The following is a 24,488-nucleotide window of genomic DNA, read 5'->3' as shown; positions in this document are numbered from 1 at the left end:
TCAAATTCGGGGAAAATTCGCAGAACTGTTTAGCCTTAAATATATACAGTCATGTAAAAATTTAAATGATATTAGTATGTAAAAAAGATTATTATAACATATTTAATTCAGTGTTTCTTGCACGATTGCAAAAAAACAACTGCGCTCATCATTTCTTATGAACAGGATATCAACATAAATACTTGTTAAAAATGCATTATCGCGTTGGAGTATGAGTTACACATTTAACAGCTTTTGTTGTTTTTTTCTAACTTTCGCGCAAAGTTACACGAGAGCTATCTGGGCTAGCTGTCCCTAAGTTAGCAGTGTAAGACTAGAGGGAGGACAGCTAGTCATCACCACCCACTACCAACTCTTGGGCTACTCTTTTACCAAAGAATAGTGGGTTTGATTGCGACATTATAACGCCCCCACGGTTGAAAGGGCGAGCATATTTGGTGCGACGGGGATTCGAGCCCACGACCCTCAGATTACGAGTCGAACGCCTTAACCCGCCTAGCCATACCGGGTCCCACATTTAACAGAAACAGTATTTCCAACTAAACGTTGGTATGGTTTTCAACATCAGTGATACTACAGAGTATTTTAAGCGCTTAACTGTGATTACATTTCAAGTTGAAACGAAGTGCATATCTCTCTGGTCTTTATATTGTTTTTAGAGTAATTGCGTATCTTAATAAAGGTAATGTTTTCTATTCATTTACATGAAAAATCTTTTAATTTTAGTTTTGAAAACTTTCTAGTATTTTGGTTATCCCACCCTAATAGACACACACCATTACTTCACTGAATAAAGTATTACAAAAAATGTTTATTTTTCTCAGTTCAGGTAATAAAGGTGAAGCAATAAAATTAATATGCCTCAAATACTTTAACTACATTAATGCTATCCATCTTGTTTGAGTTTCACATAAATCATATTCGTTATGTACTTTGACTCACAAATCAACACATAAAATGGTTTCCTTTATTTTTTTCAGATAACCCATTATAATGCCTTTCAAACCTGTTGAGCAACCCAAATGCCCTAAATGTGGCAAATCCGTTTATGCCGCCGAAGAGATGTTGGCAGCTGGCCAAAATGGCATAAGAATTGCTTCAAATGTGGTAAGTGTTTTTAATCGTTAAGACCATTAATTAATGTGAGCACCTTCCAATAGACAGTTTCACAGGGTTGGATTACTCTTAGAAGAGAATATTTTCATAACAGCACTATAGTTTTTAAAAATAAAATTTAAACAATTTATGATATCACATCTTAGAAAATTGGACTCATTAGAATTTTGTCCTCATTTTACTATATTTATACTCATGGATTTTGTTTCAACGATACAAAGCTGTTGCTTGCCACGGTAACATTTTACTAAAATCTAGTTTAAGATGGGTTTTGTACTGTTACTTTATGTAGTTTTTTAGTCTAACGCGTCAAGTGGAGAGATTATTGCAAACCCCACGTATTCTGGAAAGGTTGTCAACAGTTTCTACTTTTCTCTTACTAAACATTTCATTCATCAATATTACAAAATGAATAAAATTAAACCTATTTGAAAATGACAAAGCTACACAATGGTGTAACTGAGAATTGCTCGTCATGAGCATCGAATCTCAGTTTTTGGGTTGTATGTTACCGCTGTGTCACCGAGAAGCGCTTTTGTTAACACTTCCAATATTATGAGTAGCTTTAACAAAATTAACTACTTTTATTTGGGAAAGAAATGAAGTTCGCTTCAAGAGGGATATGAAATAGTCAATTTTATTAAAATATTTCGAGGATTTTGAACAACATTATCAATTGTTTTTGTCTTTGCTACAAAATTGTAATATAAAGACTGAGAAACAGTAGTTTAAAAATGCTATGTTCACTAATTTTCAGTTCGGTAGGACTACGATGAGATGACGTGTTGAAACCTTCAACTTTAAATTCGGCTCCCCAGTAGCACAGCGGTATGTCTGTGAACTTACAACACTAGGAACCGGATTTTAATACCAGTGGTGGGCAGAGCACAGATAGCTTTGCTTCTAACTCTGTTTGTGCCATAGGTTACTATATACTCTATCAACACAACGTCTTTCTAACTCTGTAGGTGTCATACCTTAGTATAAACTCTACTAATACTCCGTGTTTCTAACTCCATAGGCACTGTAGGTTAGTATAAACTCTTCCAGCACCACGTGTTTCTAAATCTATAGCTATTATAGGTTAATATAGACTCTTCTAACACCACTTGTTTCTAACTCTATAGGTACCATAGGTTAATGTAAAGTCTAACTATATGCCCTCCAGTCACGCAGCGGCATGTCTGCGGAATTACAACGCTAAATTCCGGGTTTCGATACCCATGGTGGACAGAGCACAGATAGCCCATTGTGTAGCTTTGTGCTTAATTACAAACAATATAACTATATTGTTAAAATATAGGTTAAAATAACTTCAAGAAACACCACGTGTACCATAGGTTAGTATGAGCACCACCAACAACACGTACATGTACTCCTAATTTTATCGGTATCATAGGTTAGTACACACTCTAACAATATAAAATGTTTCTAGATCTATAGGTATCATACGTAAATATAAACTCTACTAACACCACGTGTTCCTAATTCTGTAGGTGTTATAGGTTAGTATAAACTCAGGTAACACCATGTGTTGCTAATTCTATATATATCCTAGATTAGAATGATCTCTACCAACATCGTTTATTGCTAACTATATAGGTGTCATATGTTAGTATAAATACTACCAACATGACCTGTTTCTATTTCCATAGGTATCATACGTAAATATAAACTCTACCAACACCACGTGTTTCTAACTCTCTAGATATCATAGGTTAGTATAAATTCAACCGACACCATATGTCTCTAATCCTATACGTATCGCAGGTTACTATAAACTCTACCAACACTGCGTGTTTCTAGCTCTGTAGCTATCACAGGTTAGTATAAACTCTACCAACAGTACATGTTTTTAACTGTATAGGTAATATAGATTAGTAGAAACTTTACCAACACTACGTGTTTCGAACTCTACCAGTGTCATAGGTTAGCATACACTCCAACAACACAACGTGTTCATAACTCTATGGGTATCATAAGTAAATATAAACTCTACCAACACTACGTGTTTCTGTCTCTATAGGTATCATAAGTTAATATAAGCTCTATCGGTACCGCATATTTAAATAAACTGTATAACGTTCACTTTTTCGTGGAAACTCTTTAAGTTCCTACACGTTACTGTGACCTTTCATAGACTGTTGTTACTCCTACAGTTTCCTATTGAAGTCTATAGACTGTGTCTGATTTTGAAATACGTTTATCTCAAATATTTATGTATCATGTTGCCTTTCGGTGATTTTAGTTTTTAAAGAATACTTAAAAACACATTAGTTAATCAAAAACCTAAAGAAATATACATTCGATACTACAACTAATCTCGATAACTTCTGTTGTTGTCTCGTATCTATTTTATATATAAGATAAGGTATTTCGCTCAAATATTTCCAGTAAGATTTTTACAATGAATGTTGTAACAGGCAAAAACAAAATTACTCAGTGTGATGCAATAACTGGGCGTCAACGGCAGCTAACAGTTTCAATAAAAAGAGAAGCCGATATTAACATAAAAATGTCGAATCATCTTAATATCTAATTAAGAAGAGTGAACTTTAAAGTTCACTAGCAGCATTCGTAAACAAATAATGATATAAGTGGTGCTTGCTTTGCAAGCCAGTTTCCAGTATCATTCAAGATTACTTGTCAGACAGGAAGCTGAGTAAGTAGAAATTATTCACGTCTTCCGCAACTACACGAATTACAAGTAATGTTCAAACAAGAAGGCACAGCCCATTTAATTAGATAAATATTAAATATTTAATAAGTACGCCTATATAATAAGAAGAATTTACTAAAGTATAGTTTTATTATTTCAAGCCAAAAAACCTCATTTGGTTTTGCCATTTCTTGTAATGAATACAGCTTATGGTTTTGTTATTTCTTGTAATGAATGCAGCTTATAGTTTTGTTACTTATTGTAATGAATACAGCTTATATTTTTGTTACTTCTTGTAATGAATACAGCTTATAGTTTTGTTACTTCTTGTAATGAATACAGCTTATGGTTTTCTTACTTCTTGTAATGAATACAGCTTATGGTTTTGTTACTTCTTGTAATGAATACAGCTTATGGTTTTGTTACTTCTTGTAATGAATACAGCTTATGGTTTTGTTACTTCTTGTAATGAATACAGCTTATAGTTTTGTTACTTCTTGTAATGAATATAGCTTATAGTTTTGTTACTTCTTGTAATGAATACAGCTTATGGTTTTGTTACTTCTTGTAATGAATACAGCTTATGGTTTTGTTACTTCTTGTAATGAATACAGCTTATGGTTTTGTTACTTCTTGTAATGAATACAGCTTATGGTTTTGTTACTTCTTGTAATGAATACAGCTTATAGTTTTGTTACTTCTTGTAATGAATACAGCTTATGGTTTTGTTACTTCTTGTAATGAATACAGCTTATAGTTTTGTTACTTCTTGTAATGAATATAGCTTATAGTTTTCTTACTTCTTGTAATGAATACAGCTTATGGTTTTGTTACTTCTTGTAATGAATACAGCTTATGGTTTTGTTACTTCTTGTAATGAATACAGCTTATGGTTTTGTTACTTCTTGTAATGAATACAGCTTATAGTTTTGTTACTTCTTGTAATGAATATAGCTTATAGTTTTGTTACTTCTTGTAATGAATACAGCTTATGGTTTTGTTACTTGTAATGAATACAGCTTATGGTTTTGTTACTTCTTGTAATGAATACAGCTTATGGTTTTGTTACTTCTTGTAATGAATACAGCTTATGGTTTTGTTACTTCTTGTAATGAATACAGCTTATGGTTTTGTTACTTCTTGTAATGAATACAGCTTACTTACTGTTAGATTATATAACAAGATTACTGATTTTCTTGCTTCAATGCCTGTATTGTACTCCAGTTATAACTAATACATTTTAAAACAATTGTTCAGTTACAGTTTATAACGAAATAAACCATTATATATTGGTATTGATCACTTTATACTCCAGTCTGTATGTAGCTCCTAATAAACTCAACCTTGTTTTATAAACAAAAAAGAGGTAAGTGTGAACTTTGAACTAACTTTTTTCTTTCTTTCGTCCCGTAGCTTCAAAATTTTTTAACTACTTTACCATCTTATCTGTTTCCTGAATAGGCCTTTGTCGCAAGAGTTTGGATAGCACAAATGCTTCAGAACACGGAGGGGAACTTTATTGCAAACAGTGCTACGGCAGGAAGTTTGGACCCAAGGGATATGGTTTTGGACAAGGGGCAGGAACTTTGAGTATGGATACAGGTGCACATTTAGGAAATGTTGAAACTGCAATGAGGTAAACCATAGAAAATACTAAATAAATAATTCCAGTACAACAGTTAGGCAACTGTGGAGTGTTTGGGTGGGTAATAAAATGATGAAATAAATCTCCAAAAGCTAATCTTATATATACGTATAGAATTAAAACTATGTGATTCTTGTAGTTGTGATTAGGAGATGCTGATAAAATCCTATGGTAATTAGATACAAATATGTAACAATAAAAAAGTGAGATAGATCTAGTAGGTGTGTTGAATAATACGATATCCATACGTGAGCAGTTAACAAATTAAAAGTAACTTTCCTGACGACGAGAAACATACTTGAAGTAAAAATATATTCTCAAGAAAGCTGGTATGGGTATCAAAACTTTAATTAAAACAAAGTACAGAACAACGTTTCGACCTTGTTAGTTTTGTACTTTATTTTAATTAAAATGCTAATACCCATATCAGCCGAATTTAAAAAGTCACTTTAGATGTCACTGTCGTCGAGTTAAAATATTAATATTACCTTACTTATCATTTGAGTGTTTCATGAATCTAACAAAGTGCCATTTTTGTGGTAATTGAAAAAGATTTGTAGTGAGGTTCTGTTGCTAGTGGTCATATACTATATAAAGATCATATATTATCGTCTTTATCAATTATTTATTAAGTTAAATATTCATCATTTTGATTGGAAGAAACGAATGCTTATAGGATTTAAAGATCACATGAAAATATATGTTTTAGCAATTCAAACGTGGCACCTTTATTATACGTTAATAAAAATTGCTTTAGGAGAATGTGAAGTTTCCAATTAAAATATTTTATGAAATGAAAAATACTATTACTTATTGTAGGAGATTTAACTTATAACTTAGTTTAGTCCTGTTTATGAAAATAATGTTTAATTTTGTTGTATAATTAATACGTACATACTCACTTACTATTACATTTTTCAGCAACAAACCGACTGATCCCAACTACGGTTAAAACTCTGGAATTCTATTTTTGTTCACTAAAGAGCGAGTGCCTGAAGGAGAAACAACAGAAGACGATCAATCACGGGGATAATATATTATTAATATTACAAGTTTTTGTTTTAAATGTTTTTCATCATTTATTTCAATTTATGTGATAAGTTACATCAAAACGAATTTGTAAACAAAATATATACAATCCAATCAATTAGAGTGCAGGATTGTATAATAAAAGAGATACATCTACATATTAAAATATGTCAATTAAAATATCCTAATGCTATTCTAATGTATTGTTTATAATATGCTTAACGTTGAATCAGTTGGTGTTGTTTGTGTATTCCGGCAGAATCGACACTGGGGAAGGAATACATCTCCAGTGCTGTTACGTCATACACTGCCCTCTGTTCAGAACTTTGTAAAATGTGGAACGCTTTTTTATTCATTAAATAAGTGTCAACATATGCTAGGAGAGTTGTTTTACTTCTTTCGTGTGAGAGATCTAATAATTTTTGATGTAATATTTATTCATAAGAAACATCTAATTATCAGTTAGTGGTGTGTTCAACTAAAAGTTAAACAGCTTCACTTATTCTGACTTCTGACAAGTACTGTGACTTCTGTGGAGAGATATATCATTTTATTTTTATAAACCTTTCCCGCTAGTACAGCGATATGTCTATGGATTTACAACGCTAAAATCACGGGTTCAATTTCCCTCGGTGGGCTCAGCAGATAGCCCGATGTGGCTTTGCTATAAGAAAATCACACTTTTATAAAACTATCACAGTGAATAGCTGCAAAAAGTTACATAAAATACACTTTATACTTAATGTTAACAGTTACAAATAGGAGTTAATAGTTTGTTTGTTTGTTTGAAATTAAGCATAAAACTAGTTAATGGACTGTCTTCTGCCCACCACGGGTATCGAAACTTTTTCTAGCGTTATAAGTCCACAAACATATCGCTGGGGAGTCAGGAGTGAATAGTAAGAGCAGATGCATAGAACCTACTATGTATTGGATTCTTCATTATATTGAGAAGTTTATTATAGTCATTTACTAACTCCTTGTTTCGGCAAATTAAACTGAATGATCCCAACTACGTTTAAACCCCCTTAGAATTCTATTTTACCTACTAAATCTAATGAGAGGAATTAATATTAAATCCAATATTACAATGTTTTTCTTTTATATCGTTGGTGTACGATGTTCTCTCAGGAAACTATGACAACCTTTGGAATGGCTTCATGCAGACTGGGTGACTATTGTTTCTGATATCATTGGCAGAATGTTATCATTCACAGTGGTCCTGCATGTATGATTAGTACGATGCATGATGATCTACATACCCCATGTTATGTATATGCTTGTAAAATATATAGAGCTACTATATTTATACCAAGTAGCTACATAGAGAGTTTGTAAACACTGGATTGAAGGGACCATTGAACTATACGGTAATGGTGTATGGACTGGATCTTGCAGCCACTTTATATTTATACATGCATGCACATGGAATACACGTTGGCTAGTGGATATGTATATATGTACATTCCGGCTTAAATATGAATTTTCCAAGTTGTATAGATGCATGCATATATATTCAATGCAAATACAATAAAATATGTCATAACATAATAGCATACGTATAAAAATCAGTATTTTTGATATATCTTATAGTTCCTATATCTCCTTCTCTCCATTGTACATAGTGAAGTTGGTCGCAGTTTTACTACAGGTGGCCAACTTAGAACAACATTCTGCACGCTGTACAAGGTCGAAAAGGCATTAATTGACAATCACGAATTAATTATATTAATATACCTTCTCCCTCTCCCCCCATAATAGAGTTTGGGTCGTGATACTTCTACGACCCTCTTCCACAGTGACAACCCTGAACTTTGATGAGCCGTTACTGGTGCATACTTGTTCTGAAACTGTCTCACTTTCGCCTAGAATCACCATCTAATTCTTGCCACTCCTTATAGTCAGCTTCAAGAATGGCTACTCTATCTGTAATATCTATAAAATTCGTAATCCCACGATACTGAGTACAATTCAATTCTTACCATCAGCCATCCTCGTGATTGCCGATCCAATTTTCGAAACTGAACTTGATGCTACCTTTTAAATCACGGCTTGAATATTTCTGTTGTGGAAGACAGCCTAGACATTTGTATAACGTTTTAGATGTTTGTGTAAAAAGTCCAAAATTGACTATGTGGTGGTTAAGAAGGAACAAACTGTGATCCTGTCAGTAGCGTCGTGTCTGAAAGGGCAAAACCCCTATATATAAACAAATTATACGCGAAATTAGTGCAGTTGCAACTATAAGTTAATAATCGCTATGGTATATGTGCCGTGCCTGCCATATAAACATTAAATTACATTCACGATCCGCACGAAACTATATGCATATGCCTGCAGGATATTACAGTAAAACCTGTCTAAGACGGGGCCGAATAAACTTTCCGGCTTAAGCAGGTTTCCCCGGCTTAGACAGTGAACATGCATTTTCTTAACTATATATAATGTTTTAGCATAATGTTATACTTGCTTGACTCAAGGGAATTAAGATGTTTGTAAATAAAGTTATTATACTGTTTATGTTATATTTATTAGAATAAGAAGAAAAATATACATTCAAAATATACATAAGTGCACAAAATCTTAATCAAATTTATTTGAAGAAAGTGTACAATTTCGACTGTTTTGTTTTTATAATAGGCTTTCTCATGCAGTTAAAAGAGAACGCCAATTCCACGACCTTTTCATGAAGTATATTTTCCCCCTTCATTCTTGCATACAGTTTCATAGCGTTAATATAACTTAACGCTTGCGATGAAGTAGGAATTTTTATTTCCTCACTATCTTTTCCATTTTGTTCATCTTTTGAATCTCTCACACTGTTGCCATCTTGCGATTCTATTATAGATATTAAAATCAGTTTCTGTTAAAACATTCTTGTCAACGTTCACAAAATTTTCCGCGTCCACAGAATCACCTGCATCAATCTTCTCAATCAGAGTTTGGATTTCACTAGAATTGTCACAACAAACAACCTTTTTTATTTAGTAGGTTTTTTTTAAAAAACTGAGGGTATTAAGTAAATTTTCCCTAAATTCTAAAATTAGGTAATTTCGTGGGAATTATTTAAAGAGTAGAATTTTGCACTTAAAAGGTAAATATATTTCTACAAATCATGAATATCATTTAACTGCAAAAATAATAGCAAAAAGAAGAACATAATATATTTAACATTAAAATTTAGTGCATCCAGTAAAATGGGCACACTCTGCTTTAAGAAGACAATAATTTAATACAGAAAGTAGACTAAAACACGCTCTACGTTGTGAAGATAATTTAGAACATCAAGTAGCATATACCACACTCTATTACATGAACACAAGTAGCACATCAATTAACGTAAACTGCTTTGTACTTTATAAAGAAAACAATTTAAATACTAAATGGCATATAGCACGCTACTGTATAAAACCAACCTTTATAAAGGCAACCACTTGAAGTAGGACGTAACATAAGACATACTTTACGAACACTACAACACAACTGAGTACAATATTGTAATTCAAGCACACTTAACTTGAATAATAAAGTGATTTACCATATCAAATAATACAAGGCACACATCACTTGCAGAATACAACCATTTAGTACCCCAAGTAACCTAAAACACAATTATTTAATGAAGACAAGTATTTAATACATAAATTAACATAAAACACATTGCACTTTATGAATGCAACAATTTCGTAAACAAAGTAATATTAGGTATGCTATACTTTATGAAGGCGACGACTTAACACAAAACTTATTTTAGGCACATTTCACTTTGAAAGTACAACGATTTAACACATCAAATAATATAAAATATATTGCACTTTATGAAAAGAATGACGTAGAATAACAAGTGACATCAGGTACAGTAATTTATAGAAACAACGAATAAGCAATACAAGTTACTTATGGAACAAATCACTTTTTTGAATACAACGATTTAGAGCATCAAGTGACATAAGGCATGCTTTATTTTATAAAGTCCAAAAATTAATACATGAGGGAACATAAGACACACATTACTTTATGAAAGCAACAATATAGTATATCAAGTAACATAAGATACACTCTACTTTATTGAGACAATCAAGTAGCACACACAGAGTAGTATGAGGCACTTTCTCTTTATGAAAACAACGATTTAGTAAATCAAACACGTGAGGCATACTCTATTTTACGAAAAAAAACACAACTTAGAATAAATAGTTAATAAAAATAAACTTCACCTTAAAAATACAACGATTTGTACATAAAGTAACATAAAAACACATTTTATTTTATAAGGACAAGTTACATCAAGTATCAAAAGATACACTTTAGTTACTGTATGAAGACAACAACTTTAGCAATTTCTAGCTGTTTGCATTGTAATAACACTGATAGAGGGGAATAATTTGTTGTGTCAAAGGGAATTCTAAAGTAACTGAACCTGACTGTGTATACTTTGACGAGAAAAGGTTAATTATTTAAAGTTCGGGATACACCTGTAATAACCAATAGTGTAAGGAATTTTTGTACATACATTCGGCTTGTTTTGAACGTATTATTTTAAAATACATAGACTGTGTGTTCTCTATTTATTGTTACAAATGTATTGACAACAAATATATTAAGTGACATTAAAAACACTATTTTATATTTAAAAAAAGATCTAGTACCTGTTACTTGTGGCATAATTCACTTCAAAAATCCAAAATTGTAGCACATCAGGTAATATAGGTCACATTTCACTTTATGAAGACAACGACTTACTACATAAACTAACATAAGGTATACTCTAATTAATAAACATAACGCATAAGCTCATTCATTCTCAGGAGCTCTTTTCATGACATCTGAAACATATTTGTTATTTCATATCAAATGAGTACTATAGTTTCCAATTTTGTCAGCTCGCATTATCCAATATAGACCGATAATAGTGGTCAAAAAGAATGTTTCTATATTTGTAGCTTTATACCACACATTTAAAGTACTCCCGGACTAAAGTGTCTGAATAAAAGAAGGTTTGTCTGTTTATAAGCTGAGGCCTGAAAGCACTATACCCACTGAATATATCAGACGCTAGTAACATTACATAACAAACTGAATATTATATATATGAAATTATCACAGTAGATAATGAAGTGAATATATATATATGCATAACATAAATATATGTTGTGTTAATAACATTATACCACTTACTAAATATATCGGTCCGGCATGGCCAATGGCCAGGTGGTTAGGGCGCCAGACTCGTAATCTGAGTGTTGCAGATTCGAATCCTTATCACACTAATCATGATCACCCTTTCAGATGTGGGGGGGTGTTATAATGTGATGATCATTCCAAATTCGTTGGTAAAAAGAGTATTGTGTATTCCAAGAGTTGGCGATGGGTGATAATAGCTGCCTTCCCTCTAGAATTACTGCTAAATTAGGGACGTCTAGCGCAAATAGCCCTCGTGTAGCTTTGAGCGAAATTCAAAGAAAAATAATACTAAGTATATCACACTTTAGTCACATTACATCACCAACTGAATATATCAAATGTCAGAAGATAATAGTACCAGACTGAGGTTATTTACCATTCAAATTATATACGTAATAAATAAGTCGTAACTCTTACAGGTGAAGCAGATGACATCTTTTTTCGTTCGCGAAAAGTTTTTTATAACTTTATGCAATGAACCATTAATGCAAAAAATATATTAAGTATTTCGAGTGACAAGACTTATAAGCATATTAAAACCAATACAGAGAGTATCATAAAATTAGGTCAAGCAATCAAAGCAGACATTAAAAGCAACAATGAGACACTTCTCAAAGAACAAATTAATTTTAGTAACCCTGGTTACCATATGTTTCAAGAACCCTGCGGCCAAGGTCAGCGCAGCATGACGGTGCTGTACCGCAAAGGCCTCAAGGTCTCCTTCCTACTGCTATCACGATCCGCAGTCAAATAAATAATACTATGCCAAGTACACCCCACTAATGCTCCAACTATAACTATAGCCAACGTATACGTTTCTCCTAAAGACAAATCAGACACAAATAAGTTTTAGAGTATCTGTAACCTATTCCCTAACACCATCATCATAGGTGATCACAACAGTAAACACACATATCTTACCCACTAGTATACGACTACTCACACACTGACTGGACTCACCTTAACGATAATATCTCGAAACGCCTACCACCAATAAGGTATCAAACCATAAACGAAAATGACATCGATGACTACGTCACAGTTCTATAACATGATACAATACCCAGTAAAAAAACGTATTCCCAACCCAACGCATAGAAACTCAATCCCAATATTCTCCAAGCAATCGCCAAAAGGCGTCTCAGGCGACTTTTTATCCACACACGTGACCCTTACACCAAAACATTAATTAATAATGCCGATAACCATATTAAAAAGCTCATCAAATCACAACAGGAGGATAAGTGGAACAATTTTTGCAAATCCATAGATCATTCTTACCCTGACCCCGCATTATTCTGGCAAAAGGTCAAATCCATTACTAACACTCAATCCAACAGTAGTTTACCTGAAATCAGATAAAATAACATCTAAGAATAACGAAAAATCCAAACTATTTGCCGGATACTTTAAAAACACAATAACCGAACATCCCTTAATCAATTCTTAAGCACCACTCTGAACCTCTTCACAGCATATTTCTCCATTGTGTACAACCAAGCCATAGTTCCCTTTACATGGGCCCGGCATGGCCAAGCGTGTTAAGGCGTGCGACTCGTAATCTGAGGGTCGCGGGTTCGCATCCCCGTCGCACCAAACATGCTCGCCCTTTCAGCCGTGGGGACGTTATAATGTGACGGTCAATCCCACTATTCGTTGGTAAAAGAGTAGCCCAAGAGTTGGCGGTGGGTGGTGATGACTAGCTGCCTTCCCTCTAGTCTTACACTGCTAAATTAGGGACGGCTAGCACAGATAACCCTCGAGTAGCTTTGTGCGAAATTCAAAAACAAACAGTTCCCTTCACGCTTTACACCTGCCCAATTTCCAGATACGAAATTAAACTCCTGTTAAACAAAGTTAAACATAAATCGCCCGACGAAGATGGTGTTGCCAACATTATACTAAAAAAACCTCATTGATGCCAACCTGACACATTTAGTTTCGATATTTAATTTCTCCTTATTATTAGGATACTACGCGAGAGCCTGGAAATCAGCTAAATTCAAGATAGTACCTAAAAAAAGATAACGACCTCAGTAATCCTGGTAACTACACAAACCCATCTGCTCACTTAACACCCTAGGTAAACTCGTGGAAAAAGCCATAATCAACAGGATTAATTGCTATCTGGAATCTGATAATATAAGTAACAACCAAAACGCCAGCAGGAGAAACAGAAACAACAGACCACCTTGTTAGACTCACAGAATCCGTATACCACGGTTTCAATCGCAAACAATTCACAGTAGCCACTTTTTTCAATATTCAGAAAGTCTTTGATCCAGTCTGGCACAACGACCTCAGGTTTAAAACATACACCGATGACATACTCATATGGAACACCTCCAGTAATCCACATACTGCACCAGCCAAAGTTCAAACGATGCTCAACTCTGTATCACAGTGAAGCAACAAGTAGCACGTCGCCCTGAACCCCACAAAAACCCAAGCTATAGTGTTCCGCCAAAAAATAAATAAATACAGGGAAACTTTAAGAACATTAAACTAAGCCTCAACAGTACCGAGATTAACTTCACCAGCACAAGCAAATTCTTAGGTCTCACATTCTCACAGAACCTATCATGGAAGAGACACCTCAATAACATTTTCAGCAAAGCCAGCACCAGAATTAATTTCCTAAAACGCATTAGTGGGTCCAGTAAAGATTGCTCAGCCAAAACCATTCTGACAATCTACAGAGCTTATAATTAGACCACTTTTTGAGTATGTCAACGCCGCCACTTGTAACATGTCCAAATACCTATACTCTTGACTACAGAACCTCCAATACAAAGTTATCAAAACCGCGTTAGAGACTATCAAATTACACTCCATCAATATACCTCGAATCGCTAACTGAGCTACTCCCTTTGCAAGATCGTTTCATCAAACTTGCTTCCAGATATTACAAATGCACTCAGAATCGTTAAAACACAAACCCGCCAAATAACATACATGACTAAAACCCCCTCCTCCTGGGCTAAATATATCTCCCCTCTCAATCTCATCTAAAATAATAGAATTTTAACTCAATTATTATGCATTAACCTTCATTATCTTATTTTCAGCTATGAACAACAGGCAGGTAGAATATTCTGCGCCTGCCCAGTGAAAATGGTTTTCTCCAGACACTCCAGTTTCCCCCACATCAAAATTTTTGCCATTGGATCACAGATCCCCAGCACTGTGGCCCTAAAAGGACCCCTCTTCCGTTTTTCCTTTTTCCTATGTTATGTTAATTATAACAAATTTCTTTCTCTCTCTCCTTTTCTTCTTTTCTCTTTTTTAAATATTCTTTTGTATATTATTCTTTTTTTTTATTTATTTTATATATATATATTAAATTTTCTTTTAATATTATTGTTTATTTTTATTTCTATTATTATATTTTTTATTACTTGCGTTTTACGTTTTACTTTTTCATTTTACTCTTTTATCCTTTCTCTCTCTCTCTCCCCTCTATCTCTCTTTAAGTCCCGTTTATCACCAGACTCACTGCAGCCTGCATCTCCCTGCTCAACTCACATTAGACAAAAACCTCATCCTTTTTTAAGCATCAAACTGCCAAACTTTGAATCAACCCCACAGCATTACTACCTAACCTCACCATATAACATATGGTGTGTCTCAGAATGGCTGGTTAACCTGAAGATGACCTAGGAAGGTCGAAACCTTATTCTCTGCTATCAATAAAAGTGTTAATACATATACCAGTCGTTTTGAGATACATTTTTATTTCAAGTGGCTTTCTTGTTATCAAGTAGATATATGGTATTACGTATTATAATTTATTCTGGGTGAGTCTCCGATTAATTATGTTGCGTACGTTAGTATTATGATTTCAAATAGCCGAAAATTCTTATTTTAACTTAGAAGTTAATTGAATTTCAATATGTATCAGGTTTATGATATTTGCCAACAAGATTGAAGCACACACAACTTTATTTCTTAACAGAAATATGTTTTAGTAAACAAATAACAATACAATTTATAATAACAGTTATTACTAATAATTGGTTGTATACAAGAGTTTTACAAACTCACAATCAATACTGATTCTTATATCCAGTCTCGAACTGAATAATTTATCGACGATCCAGATCCGCGACGAGCAAATTAATTCTGAGTTGATATTGTAACATACCTCGCTTGAACTAGCTAACTTTTACCAGCGATGATATTTAACGTCCTCATAGAAATACTAACATCTGAAGTAATTCACTGAAATTAAACAGTTTGTAATGTTTGAAATCTATAAACGTTCCTTGTTCAATCTGTAGTTTTCCGATTAATAGCCGTTAACCACAATAGTAGTTTCCTAGGTGTATAGCACGCTGACTGTAGCTGACCAATAATATTATCTTGTCTCTCGGCACGTCAGTTTTGGCGACGATAGTGTCAATCACTAATGTTTTTGTTTGTTTGTTTGGAAATTTCGCACAAAGCTACTCGAGGGCTATCTGTGCTAGCCGTCCCTAATTTAGCAGTGTAAGACTAGAGGGAAGGCAGCTAGTCATCACCACCCACCGCCAACTCTTGGGCTACTCTTTACCAACGAATAGTGGGATTGACCGTCACATTATACACCCCCCACGGCTGGGAGGGCGAGCATGTTTAGCGCGACTCGGGCGCGAACCCGCGACCTTCGGATTACGAGTCGCACGCCTTACGCGCTAGGCCATGCCGGGCCGCTTCCCTAGTGTTACATACACACCTAGTATATTGTTTATTCGTACTCAAAAATCTACTAGAAATTTCGAGGACAGGCGAGATTTGCGCGATACACAGTTAAGAATATACGTCACATAAAAAACGAAAAACTATACAGAAATAAGTTCAGGCACTAAAATAACATGAGCTAATATTATAAAATGGAATCCGGTAAACAAAAAATCAAGCAATTTTTTTTTCTGTTTCAAAAGCTTTAAACAGTGAATCTAATCATGAAAGCAGTTATCCTCTGTTGGAAGTGAACGTGCAAGTGGACCTCAAATCCAAAGAGTTTTGTTGCAGTGTAAGTCGTGTTTGCCCAGAAAGCATATTTATAGTACCAATAACAAAATAATTAAAAATAACATTTTAATCTAAAGGGACATTTCTGCTTTTTAGAAGTATTCCCATAAACTCAAAGATTTTGAATCGAGCATTAAAAGAGGAATAGAAATAAACAGGTCAAGGAAATGGCCAGTTTAAGCAACAGAGACAGGATTCATACTTGTAGTGAAAAAAACAAAAGCAGAACAACTAAATATTAAAGCCTTATTTGCTGTTAGTGCAAGGAGGGTTAGCCAGTATATAATAAATGTATTCTAACTGATTTGGTCACTGACGAAATTCTTTCAAATTTGTTGAATCACAAGATTTGAAAATTCATATTTAGACATTACACCCAAATAAAACGGTTTTCAGTAGGAAAGCCATTGCATACGCAGTTAACGATAAATTTGCCCAGAAAATAAAAAGATGAACTTAAAATAAGATTAGTACAGTAGAGTGACTCGCGACCACAAACAACTGTTGGAGCTGCTGTAATAGGTAAGTTGCAAGAACTTTTAAACATTTTTCATTTTGCTGATAATACAAATTACTGTTGTTTCTGAAATTTAAAACACCTAACAATATAATAACATTTGAAATAACCTCCATCATAATATATACAGTGAACGTGTATGGTGTACTGTTTCGATTGACCCAGAAAGTCTATAGAGGATATAGCAGCATTTCCTTTTGCCATCTCATCGGCTACCTCACCTATGACTTGATCAGCAACAATCAGTTTGGATGAAATATTGTGTTCAAAACAATGTCACTAACACCACTACTGATGTAACTTTCTAAAGACATTCTTTTTAGTTACAGAATGTGTATAGTATATTTTGTTTATTAGTACAACTGATATCAAAGAATCATACATATAATATATATTAATCTTAATCAATACAAGCAATTAGCTTTATCTGTCTCTCCAGATATTTTCTCGTAAATTTCCCGGTCAAATGCTACTAGTCTCATATAAGAAAAACTTTTATCTGAGGAATCTGGATCACATATTAACTTAAAAAAAATTATAATAAATAATTTTCGTTGAATTTTGTACTTCTTGGAGGTCATGGCGAATAAATTATAGTAGTCGACCCCTAGAGAAAAATTCCCACACTAGAGGAAATTCAGGATTTTCTTTTTTAAATATTACCTTATTTAAGAGCTTAAAACTTATATGCTATTGAAATATGAATTACTTGCTACGTTGTTTGTGCTGTATTTATTCATATACCATGATAATGACGTCATTTAATCAACAACCGATATGTTTCAAGGGAAACAAAGTTTTACAATAAAAATGATAGCGATAAGGAAATCACATGAAACAAGATTCGTCAACAATGACTAACATGCAGTCTTTTAAATTACACATTTTGAAAACAGTTGTACAGTATTTTATTTGTTACTCCTTCATTTTCTGTTTGGTTTAGTTGTTATTAAATTACTTTTATTATAATAACCTAACTTAGATATTTACTAAAGAATAATGTAATTCTTTTAATTTGTTTTAGGTACTGAAGAAAAAATTCCCTGAGTGAGAGTAAAAGAAAGTTATATCTATTTGAGTTTGTTTGTTTGTATTTAAAAAAAGAGAACAGTGTTTATCGATCTAACCTTTGCAAGGTGTGTGTGTGTGTGTGTGGAACTTCACCAAAATTGGAATGGAGGTTCATTAGGTCTGGGTAGGTATAACTACTAGTTCTTGCGGAAGGCTGTTGGGCCTGTGACCTTTTCTGAAAGTGTCTGGTAGTTCTACAACAATGTACTCATATTTGACATTCAGTAATATTCGCCATTCACGAGAAAAATTATTTTATTGACATTTTAGTTTTAGAAGGAACTATCATCACAGCATTACATTACAGAATAGATTTTATTAAAGTATTTTTTGTAGAGCAGCTATCAAAGAAAGTGTCGTGCTTTTCAGTTGTTACTATCGTGAGATTTTCACTAGAGAAAACCATTTTTTTAGTTTGTTTTTATTGCTTGGTATTTCAAATCTTACTCTTTTTTTTTCGTTTATAATTTTTATTGGTTAAATCTGAAACGTGTCATTTGTTATGGAAATTTCAACTGTTTTATCTAAAATTCTGCCTAGTTACAAAAATATTACCCAGTTATGATTGGTGATGATCGGCGTGGTGGTTTCTGAAATCCAAAGCTTTAAACATATACATCGCAAGCTCCATTATAATAAGAAGAAGGGTACATGCAAATTTTCAGTTTTGCATTTTGTGGTTTATATGGTTTATGTAAGTGTGTATCATTATTGTTAAAAATAACATAAATTTAATACATATTAACATTTACTTAACTACTAAGTTCAAATTAAAATTCCGATTATTTGAAATAGTAATACGTAACGTACGTTATATAATAAATCAGAAACTCATCCGAAATAAATTATAATATCTAACATAGTAAATTGGGGACTTGTATCGGAGATCTGAATCAGAGACAAAACTCGAAACAAATTAAAATCATAATTCGATTTATATTTATCAGTGCCAACGAGATTCAATCACATCTGATTATCAAGGTTTTTTTTTAATTGCCAAAAGTTTAGAGTTAAAAGTTAAAAAATCAATGAGAAAAAAATGAATAAAAATGGTAGTGTTGAAATACTAATCGATGATGATTTGTTGTCTGGGAAGTATTAGAGGAATACTCTAGTGTCTATATTAGTCAACCAGAGTTGAGTGATGAAGATAAGTTAGAAATTCAGTTAAAACTTTAACAAATCGAGCTTGAACAAGCCTGTATTGAAGCCAACAAAGAGAAAGAGCAAGCCTGTATCGAAGCAAAAACAAAAAGTAAACGTTTTGAGGCTGAACAAACCCGTATCAATTGGTTTGTTTTAAATTTCGCGCAAAGTTACACGAGAATTATCTACGCTAGCCGTCTCTAATTTTGCAGTGTAGGACTAGAGGGAAGGCAGCTAGTCATCACCATCAACCGCCAACTCTTGAGCTACTCTTTTACCAATGAATAGTAGGATTGACCATCATATTATAATGTCCTCCCGGCTGAAAGGGTGAGCATATTTGGTGTGACGTGTATTCGAACCCGCAACTCTCGGACTACAAGTCGAGTGCCTTAACCACCTGGCTATGCCGGGTCAACCCGTATCGAAGCTGAAATAAAACGTCTTTACTGTTTGTTTTGAATTTTGTGCAAAGCTACCCGAGAGCTACCTGCACTAGCTATCCCTAATTTAGCAATGTAAAACTAGAGGGAAGGCAGCTAGTCTTCATAACCCACCGCCAACTCTTATAGTTGATTAGGCAGAAAATGAAAGTCTTTTTTGCTAACTGGACTATTACTTTTTTTGTGGGGCCTGGCATGGCCAAGTGTGTTAAGGCGGTTCGACTCGTGATCCGAGGGTCGCGGGTTCGAATCCCCGTCGCGCCAAACATGCTCGCCCTTTCAGCCGTCGGGGCGTTATAATGTTACAATCAATCCCACTATTCGTTGGTAAAAGAGTAGCCCAAGGATTTTATCCTTAACTAACGATTGTATTTTTTACATTTAATAGCTATATTTTATTGCTGATAATAACAGTTATTTCAAACACTTTTTCACCAATGTATTCTAAGGTTTTCAATTCGGAAATTGTATATTATTTCATTTGGCCTTGTATTGTTTTTGTTGTTGTTTTTTGTAAATAAATTGCAAATAACATATTTACCTATCAGTATAAATCTTTCTTCGAGATTACTAGTTAATCTATAAAATATTTTTTGACAATGTCGACAGTGGTTAATTTTGTAATATGTGAACATCTATCCATGCTTAAAATGCATTTCATGTTCGCAAAAATAAACGATTTGTCAATTAAATTAGACTTTAGCATTTGTGTTTTTTTACTGACAATTCTCTACATGGTGATCTCTAATGTTCGGTACGTTCTTCTTTACTCTTAATATACAAAAGGCAAATTAGAAAGAATGTCTTATTAAACTATAATTATTAATTTTAAATTAAATGAACCCTGAATTTAAACACAATAGGTAACAAAACTTCATTCCAATGGAGAGCATAGCAGAAAGTTTGAGACATTATCATGCTGAAAACGTTAGTTGATGGCATTAAATTCAAGTGGCCTATATTATACACGTGGTACACAAGTGCTAGGCTGTTTCTTAAAACTGACGGTTTACTTGCCTATCCAAATGTAGATCCATGAACCAATCAACTCTAAAGCCAACCAGACTTAGCCCATATTTAATTTGTACCAGATACAATTATTTATAAAGAAATCAGCAATCGTTGTGAAGGGATAGCTTTACATCCCTACCACCAACATTTCTTAATTTTGTAAGAATCCAGCCTGCAGATAACCCAAAGACCAGTGATGTCCCTAACCTGCTCTCAGTTCCAGTGAAGTAATCAAGGTGATCTTCATGAAATTAGAAGCTCCTTATCCAGTATCTCATCAGTGGGTACTCAAGAAACATCGTGAGGTATGTGTCAACTTCTGGTATGATCATTACATCCCAAAACTTCAAAAATATTTCCAAAACTGTAGTCTCTAGAACATCTATTGGGCTCTGAAACAATGTTGCAAAAAAAGGGATAGGAACTGAACTACAGATACAGTGTTGACTGTCACAAGTGGGGTAAAAACCCACAGAACAACAGCTCTGCAGGTACCAATATTTTCAGCAGGAAGAAACGTTGAAGTCAATAAGTAATGTCATTTTTTGGGACAGGATAAGTTTAAATGCATATTTCTTGGCTGAAAGAAGTTATTCTCAAAGTCTTACAAGTTATATGGGATGACTTGATAGCTTTAAGTGTAAGCCAGTGTGTTTCTTTACCAGTTTTTGTGTTATTTATTTAAGAAGCCCCAGTTATCATGGAAATGTTGCAGAAGCACATAAGGCATATAATGTTTTATGAGTTGTTCAAAAAAGGGAAACGTGCTACAAAAGCTACGCGAAGCGTTCAAGAGGTCTATGGCAATGCCTTTCTGAATGTAAGGAAGTGTCAAATATGGATCAACAAGTTTAAAACTTGTGACTGCAGTTTGACAGATGCAGCTCGCATTGGGCGTCCTGTTCAGTTTGATAATGACTTGCTTCTGGCAACACTTGAGAAGGATTGTGCTGTAACTGTTGAAGAATTATCCAATAAACCCATTTAATCTTCTTCCACTGTCCATTGACATTTGCAACAACTTCATAAAGTTTCAAAGCTGGGAAAATGGGTACCACACGAATTGTCAGCTGGTAATCGGAGAGAACGAGAAGACACGTCTCTTCACTCCCGTGAACTTCAAGCTTTGTTTTGAACCGCCTAGTGACTGGAGATGAGAAATGAGTACTCTATCAAAATGTTAAGCGCCATCAACAGTGGGTTAATGCAAGAGAACCAGCTACACCACAGCCAAAAGCATACATGCACCTTAGGAAGGTTTTGTTTTGTGTTTAGTGGGATAAAGGTGGTGTAATACATTTTGAGTTGTTACAACCAAACTAGACAATCACTGCTGAGAGATACTGTCAGAAACTGGATCAACAACACTACACTAAAAAGAAAAAAAGAGACCTGCTTTGGTAAATTGGAAAGGAGTTGTTTTTCATCATGACAATACACATCCTCACACCGCTTTGGTGAAGAGCTTGGCTGGGAGAAACTTCCCTGTCTCCCTTATTCTCCCGATCTTGGTCTTCCAGATTATCATCTTTTCAGATGCTTGCAACATCATCTGAATGAAAAACAGTTTACTTCTATAGATGAGTTAAAATATAGTCTTTGTAACATTTTTGTCTCAAAACCACCTGATGTTTATAGGCGTGGTATTGAAAATCTTTTGAGACGTTGGCAGACAGTTATTGAAAGTGATGAAAAATACATAATTGATTAAAGTTGTTATTTGAGTTTTTTTTCTCCTTTTAAATCTTAGTGTTACATACGACATTACTTATGGGATAACCTGATAGAACAGTGTGCGTGTATATAAATTAAATTGGTTTTAAAGTAAAAATTAATTGTCGGCTTAAGAACAAGCCTGAAGTAAAATATAGAAATTATCACAAGTAGTCAGTTATTCCGTGTACATGCAGTTTTTATATAACACATGGTAAATAAATTTCTTAAGTTGCTTTCATTATAGTTGCATTTATTCTATGTCATTCTCTTGAAATAACATCTGATCTGCCCATGGAATGTTTTTGTATAAAGTTGTACCTTGTAGGTAAATGCACGTATTATCATATTTGGTCTGTCAGGTAAACATTATTAGGCGCAGTTAGGAAACGAGCAGCTCAGGTCCAGTAAAAGTGACTGTTCAGCATTTGTTCAGGCGCGGACGTTGTTATGTAAAAGTTATCTAACCCACAAAGTACTAAAGATATTTTTTTCATATTTTCTGAACTAAACAAGTGCTATGTTATTTGCAAAAAATTATCTAATTCCAATCCTTTCACACTGCTGACATAGATTGGAAAATTTCAACCCATACTCATGCTATCAAGAATTTGAATTATGCAAAAAGACTTATATGGTTTAGATCTTCTGAAAACAGTAAGGTGTTGAATGTTCTGCAAGTATATGCATACGTGGATTTATAATTCTATCGTATCTGTTCACTTTTTTCTTGCAAAAAGGTGTTAGGTGACATCAAAGTGCACATACCACTTTTTAACGTTTGAAATTTCCTTAATCCTACATACCATTAGTTTGGGTCTACAAACTATTATTGACCAATAAATGAAATAAATACCATAACTTATTCCAACAAAATACAAGGTCATAAATAGATATGAAGAAAAAAGCAAAATCGTTTTGCCTTCTGCATAGTAAATAGCACTTTACAATGCAAATGTTTAACATTAGTTGCCACACTTTCATAAGATAAAGAGAACGAGTAAAAATTTCACCTGTGTTTTTATAGTATCCAACAGCTGGTCCATGTACATGCATTACATTAATACATAATGTTTGACTTCAGTTGCCACACTTTCATAAGATAAAGAGAACGAGTGAAAATTTCACTGTACTGTTGTACTATCCAACAACTAGTACATGTACATTCATTACGTTAACATATTAATATGAACTTTTAAGGTGAAAGCATCATTGATTATATAGACTGCTTTGATGGAGAGCTGGATTTCTGTACTGAAGAAGATTGACCTTACTTCAACAACAACAAATGATTAGAACGAAAGCGCTTGTTTTAGCTTTATTTTCTTTTTTGAATAAGTCTACACTATTAAAATTTCGACTTCTGTATTATTATTTTTCTTGACATATTTTAGTAAGTAGCAGTAATGGGAAAACTGCGTTAAACAAAAATAACCTAAGTCACTATTTATCATTTTTTAAACAATAATGAATACTTTACTATCATGAAAGTGTTACATAGTAACACATAACTGTGACCTCAAATGAATGAAAATAAGAAAATGCATATGGTATTCATCACTCATTTTTTAAAAGAAAACGAAATGTTTTGGACCTATGATTTATGACTTAGTGTTGGTGGTGGTGCTACCACAAGGTGTAGTGATGCAACTAGTGAGATAGTGGGCGTAGTGTAGTTTCATGTAGTGCTTCTACATTCTCGCTTTCAGGTGCCTCTGCTGTCTAACCTGCGGGTGGAAAGGGAAACAGACTGTGTAAGTCTCCCTGTACCAGTACAGAACCTCTCCTGCACCAAGATTCTTTCAGTGCCTCTCCTGGCAGCACACAGTAACTGGGCACTTCACGTCCCCAGGCTGAACTGCAAGGGATCTCAGAGCATCTTGAGCCCCACAGGTGTGATGCACATGGCTCATCGGTGTGTGGACACGCCCTGACATTCAC

At 33.9% G+C, this 24,488-nt stretch overlaps 1 pseudogene across 1 annotated transcript; it reads left to right on the top strand.

Moving 5' to 3' along the window:
• The first annotated feature begins 980 nt into the window (after positions 1–980).
• Positions 981–6,823, top strand: LOC143253087 (muscle LIM protein 1-like; annotated as a pseudogene). The gene is made up of 3 exons (XR_013029364.1): positions 981–1,107; positions 5,237–5,411; positions 6,342–6,823. The product of XR_013029364.1 is annotated as a muscle LIM protein 1-like (transcript).
• Positions 6,824–24,488: the final 17,665 nt, after the last annotated feature.

This window comes from Tachypleus tridentatus, chromosome 6 (genome assembly GCF_004210375.1).
Source record: "Tachypleus tridentatus isolate NWPU-2018 chromosome 6, ASM421037v1, whole genome shotgun sequence".
NCBI lineage: Eukaryota > Metazoa > Arthropoda > Merostomata > Xiphosura > Limulidae > Tachypleus > Tachypleus tridentatus.
The sequence above is the reverse complement of the archived record's forward strand: the minus strand, read 5'-3'. Positions and strand labels throughout refer to the sequence as shown.